The following is a 6,047-nucleotide window of genomic DNA, read 5'->3' on the forward strand; positions in this document are numbered from 1 at the left end:
ATCAGATGATTTATAGAACTGTTAGTAACCCTGCATGATTAGGATTGGCCCTACCTTTTTTCTTCTGCCTTTTTGTGCTATGCTTTTCTCCACTTATTCCTTCTTAAAAACTGCGCATGGAAAGTGGACTAATATATCTGGCAGCAGGAAAATCAGAGACCTTATATCAATAAAAATGAGGATATCTCTTTTTAATTAATGTGATTTATTAGATTTGAAGCTAGATCTACAACTCCTACCAGAATTTCAATATAGTTCTCTCATTACTGGTTTAATTTATTGAATCCCATGACTATATTCTCCTGGTTAATTTTGATATACTCCATCTTAAAACCCACTGTTGAAGCTGTTGTTATTTGTAAGAACTTTTGCAGTATTCAGCTTCTTTATGTCCTGGGCAGAGATGGTCAGGCACAGTGGAGAAATGTGGCATTATAAAATAGTCACAGTAAACAATCAAGATCTTCTTTGTAAACCACAAATAATGCAGTAGAAAAGGAAGAAAAAAGAACTTTGTTGGAAATCTTATTCCTCCCAAATAATATCGACAGGAAAAAAGTTTCTTTTGAAATAACTATAATAGTTCTTAATTTCATTATATGGATAATGATAAGAGTCCTATCCCTGCTATTAGAAAATAGATTTTTCTCCAAAATGACAAAGACAAATTAAATTATATCTTAATTTTAATCCCAGTCTAGTTTTAACATTTTATTTAATACTTCCATATAGGGAGATCTATTATTGATAATTGCATATTTAGTGCTAACTCAAAATGACTTTGTGTCCATTTGACTCCATTTTTAATGGCACTATTATATAACACCTATACAAATGTTATCAGGATCAGCATTTGGTTAATTTCCCTACTTGTTGTTATAGCCAAACCCTTTATTAGTTCTGTCATAAACTTTATCACTCTCTGTATATGCCAGTGCTTATTTTCATTGAATTAAAATATCTCCCAGTTAAGAATTAAACTCTTTAATACAGTAATTATGTCATATTTTTATTCTCACGGTTACTAACCCAGTATAGAAACTCAGCAAAGATTCAACAAATGCTTAGTTTAGAGAGCTGAAAATGTGAGAGCAGTTCCTCTACATTAGATAACAAGAGGAAGATTGTTTTGTAGTTAAGCTGCAGGACAAGATTTGCATCTCTTGAGAAATCTTCCAGTTTTCACAATAACAAAGAAATCCTAGTATCGCAATGACTCATGAGGTATATAGTCTAATTTATCTAATTTGCAGCAAAACTAAGAAGTGGTGGGCCAATCTCTGGTGAGAAGAAATTTACTACTTCCTAGGGAAGATAGGCCTTTTTCAAACAAGTTTTATATTAGGCTGAAATTCATCTCCTGTGACTTCTGTGAACAACAGAATTGTGCACTAAAGCCATCTTGGAAACAGCTTTGGTCTTCCCATTTGCCTTCTTTTCTCTGGATTGTTTAATACTTCCTCTTAACTCTCGGTTATGTTGGTTAGTATGTTTTTGGCTACAAGAAATGGCAAACTTTGATGACAATAACCTTCAAAAGTATGCAAAATTATTTCACATTACAGTAAGAGAATAGATTTTTGTGTTGGTTGATTTAGCTATTTAAGGATGGTATCAAAGACTCACGTTTTATTTTTCTCCCTTTTTGTTTTCTCCTGTCTTCCTTAATGGTGTCTTCAACATTAAGTTGGTAGGAAGATGGCCTCTTCTCACATATCAGACAAGTTAAGGATGAGAGATTATCTTTTCTTATGTATCTCTTTTAAAAACCAGATACACTTAGCAGCACCATAGTAAAATAGGAATAATGCAGAGATTAGTATGGGCCCTATGCAATGATGACATGAAAATTCATGAATCATTCCGTGTATTTTTTAGAAGAACAAGAAACATGTTTCCAAACCCCTCAGCAGATTTCATGTATCATTAAAAAAAAGGTTGGCCTTAAGAAATTTCTGGCAGGGGCGTCTGGGTGGCTCGGTGGCTTAAGCCGCTGCCTTTGGCTCAGGTCATGATCTCAGGGTCCTGGGATCGAGCCCCACATCAAACTCTTTGCTCAGCAGGGAGCCTGCTTCTCTCTCTCTCTCTCTCTCTGCCTGCCTCTCTGCCTACTTGTGATCTTTCTCTGCCAAATAAATAAATAAAATCTTCAAAAAAGAAAATTTCTGGCAAGTGTGATGAAGTTACCTTAATTGTCTTTAAAAAATGATCTGCTGTAAAATAGAGTCAATCACATATCTACCACACATGGTTTTTATATGCTCTTTTGTTTTATTTTTCCTTCAGGTTTAGATATTGAGTATAAATGACATAAAACATGGTATAAGATTGAGGTATGCAACATGTTGATTTGATACACTTAGATATTACAAAATGGTTACCATAGCAACTAGCTGAAGTCAAATAATTACCTCCGTCAATCAAATAATTATCATTTTTTGAATGGTAAGAATATTTAAGACCTATTCTATTCTTCTTTATCCAGTTAATAACAAACTATGGGATTTTAACCCCTAAAAGTTGAAGGTGATTAATAAGTCACTATTTTTTGTTACCACCAAGCTGTATCTAATAGGAAACTTTTCTGATAGCACTTTGATAAATATCAAGGAAACAAATGAAAACTTCATCTTTTCAATAAATAAAGGGGTTAAGTTAAAAAAGAGAGGGGGGAAGAATTTCTTATGAAAACAAATGTTGATTTATTTATATATAATCTATACATATCCTTAGTGTATGTCTTTGTATTTTGTATACTTTGTAAATTGTTTTAGATTTACATTAATTGTAGCACTTGAAAACTCCCACACACTCAAAAACAGCCATTTCATGTGTTGAAATATGTCATGAGTTTATCTAAAAGTATTGCTGGTTGTTCTCAAGCAAAAATTGCATTTTTGTTTGGTAACGAATTTTTGTTCTTTTCAAGCTAAGAATGAACTGAGGCTGTTTAATATTTCTTTTCCACCATGCTCATATTGGAGAGTAATTTAATGTATAAATGGTAAATATGTTGGATGGGACTCACCATATTCTATAGAATCAGATTACTAATCAATTTCTTCTTTAGAAAGATTAAAAAATAAACAGCTAAAAATTTCTGAGACATAGTGTTCTTTTTGGAAAATGTCAAGCCCCAGTTTATATTCAATAGGAGTCATTTCAGGAGATTTCTCTGATGCAGTCCTTCTAAAATTTTGTCAGGGTGACAATACCTTGTTTATCCCCTGATTAATGTATTACTTTTAAAGAACAGCTGAAGAGATCTGATGTGTCAGTTCATTTAAATGTTGCCATTTTGCTTTTGTTGGAGGAACACAGCAATCACCCTCACACCACAATGAATAAGATCTTGCCAGTTGCTGCTGTAAATGTCTGATCAATCTTCATGCCTTAGGCAGACAAAGGGGGGATGAGGAAGAAGAAAAGAGGAGGAGTTCCTTTATATCCATATTTCCCAGAGCTCTCCTGACAGACTGTGCAACTTCTGATTTATGTGATGTGGTAAGCGAGCTAGAGAATAGCTCACATCATTTGCAGCTTAACTTCTTTGAAAACTAGAACACAGACGCGTGAATTGTCAGCAAGTCATACCGATGGCCTCGACTTTCCGGTGGAGTAATCAATTGTCTAAGTGTGTGATGAAAAGCGTAAAATTTCTTGTTTTGGCATTACTTCCCTTCCTATGTGTGGTTGGATTTAGCATGTGTTACCCTGGCCTTGAAGAAGTTACTTCTTTGGGCTCTGGCTTTGGTCAGTGTCACCACCATCTATCTGTTCTGTTGTTTATATGAAGGAACATGGGAGTCTTTCTTGGTTCTCTGTTACTCACGACATCTTCACTGTATTTCTCAAGCCTTTCCAGATCCTTACACTCTACCCTGTTGCCATAGCCTCTGCTTTGCTTTAGTTTTAATCAGCTTTAATGTACGTAACTTTCATAACCTTTTTGCAAGATGTTCTCCACTCCACTTTCCCCTCCATATCCTGTTCTTTACACTGTGGCAATGTGGCAATACGTTCAAAGATAAACTTAATTATTTCATTTGCTTATTTGTTTAACATCTCCCAAACTCCACACTCACGTCCCAGAATTTCTTGTAAGGATAAGTACAAATAGCATCCATGCAGTATCCCTCCAAATATGGCTTCAGGCTACTGTTCTGATCTCATGATCCTTACAGTTGCCTACATGGCCTGCTCCCCCTTTCTAAGCCTAGAAAAGACATTAGATGAGAGACTCAACATACAACTCTCCTCCTACATGTTACTTTCCCTTCTTTACATTTAGACTTCACTCTCATTCTCTCTTCCCATAGCATTTTATATATTTCTAGTAGGGATTTTTACTTCTTTGTAATTATTTTATGATATTGCATTTTTTCCTCTGTATAAGACAGATTGTGCTTTATTCCAGCATCTCATAGCTAATGACCACTAATTACTCTAATAAAGAAACCTGGTACCACAAAAATGAAAACAACAGGGGCGTCTGGGTGGCTCAGTCGGTTAAGTGTCTGCCTTTGGCTCAGGTCATGATCCCGGGATCCTGGGATCCAGCCACACACTAGTCTCCCTGCTCAGTGGGGAGTCTGCTTTTCCCTCTCTCTCTGCTCTTCTACGCCACTCATATGTGCACTCTCTCTCTCTCAAATCAATCAATCTTTTAAAAAATGAAAATAACAAAAGCTGCTTAATTTTTTTTTAATTCCCCAGAAGGGCATATATATATATAGTTCTAGGTCTTCCACTAAATTCTTCTGTTTTTTTTTTTTTTTTTTTTTTTTTTTATGGGCACCCTTCCCTTGAGTGGTATCACTGGTTGAGAACTACTGAAAGATCCATATTTATAACTTAAGTCCTTAGCACAGTTCCCAGTAAAGAATAAGCACTCAAGAGACTTGTAAATGGCTTACTCAAAGTATACTTTCTAATTTAGTTGTTCCTTATAGTTCAGGCTTATTTATCATTATCATAGCTCCTTACCTTCTAAGCATGCTCCTTAGAACCTTCCTATAGAAATTCCTGATTATTTGAGGATTATGTAATGCAGAAACATCACCTTCCATTCCTCTTCATCACTGTCATCTAGTAACCTGCTGGCATTCTCCTATTAAATAGCATTTTAACACCAGACATCTTTTCCTTTAACCCAAATGCTATCTACATCCTACATTAATTCCATAATTATTTAGCTCCTTCCTGCTGAGCTTTGGCATTCCCGCCTTTCTATTTTCTTGAGTTATTTATCAGCTCCTTATTATTAATCTTTTCTTACATTTATTTCTCCAGAATATAAAAATACTCTTTGTTCTCACTTCTTCAAAACTACTCTTATGTCTCCAGCCTTGCACTAGCAGCAAGCCTCTTTCTGCTTCACAGTTAAGTCTCTCGAGTGAGTTGCATGCATTTTCATATATTCTTTTTCCTCTATTATTTCTCAGATGATTGCCATCTAGCCTCAATCTTTATGACTTCAACTGAATCACTTCAAAAATGATCTCTCGTTTGCTAAATTTTTGTTCTTTTGTTTTGTGTTCTTTTGTTTTGTGTTCTTTTGTTTCTTATTCTACCATATAACAGCATCACTCTTCACCTTTTTTTTTTGAATGCTCATTTTGGCTTCTTTTTCTCCATGCCAGTATCTATTTAGGCTCCTCCTCCTTTACCTATTCCTTAAACATTGGTGTTTTCCAGCATTCTTTCTATCTCTGGTCTCCTACTGTCATTCTCACACCATATGCATTTAGCCAGTGCCATAGTCATATTTGTGGTTTGTAATCTGTGATCAGTGAGACCTTAATGGTCCAAGTAATGCCTTTAAGGAACTTCATGAATTGCCTTTTGGAAAGTTCTTGAATCCTTAGAACTTTCATTCAAAATAAATCGTAGTATATACACACAATGAAATATTCATATTGAAAGAGGAATGAAGTACTGATACATGCCATAACTTGAAAGAACCTTGAAAACACGCTAAGTGAAAGAAGCCAGAGTCAAAAATTTATGTATTGTATGATTCCATTTATACGAACTATCCCAAGTAG

General features: G+C 35.0%; 1 pseudogene; it reads left to right on the forward strand.

Moving 5' to 3' along the window:
• Positions 1-1,774: 1,774 nt before the first annotated feature.
• LOC123389675 lies at positions 1,775-1,873 on the forward strand (annotated as a pseudogene).
• The last annotated feature ends 4,174 nt before the right edge of the window (positions 1,874-6,047 follow it).

This window comes from Mustela putorius, unplaced genomic scaffold (genome assembly GCF_011764305.1).
Source record: "Mustela putorius furo isolate JIRA1106 unplaced genomic scaffold, ASM1176430v1.1 tig00003988_pilon_pilon_pilon, whole genome shotgun sequence".
Lineage (NCBI taxonomy): Eukaryota > Metazoa > Chordata > Mammalia > Carnivora > Mustelidae > Mustela > Mustela putorius.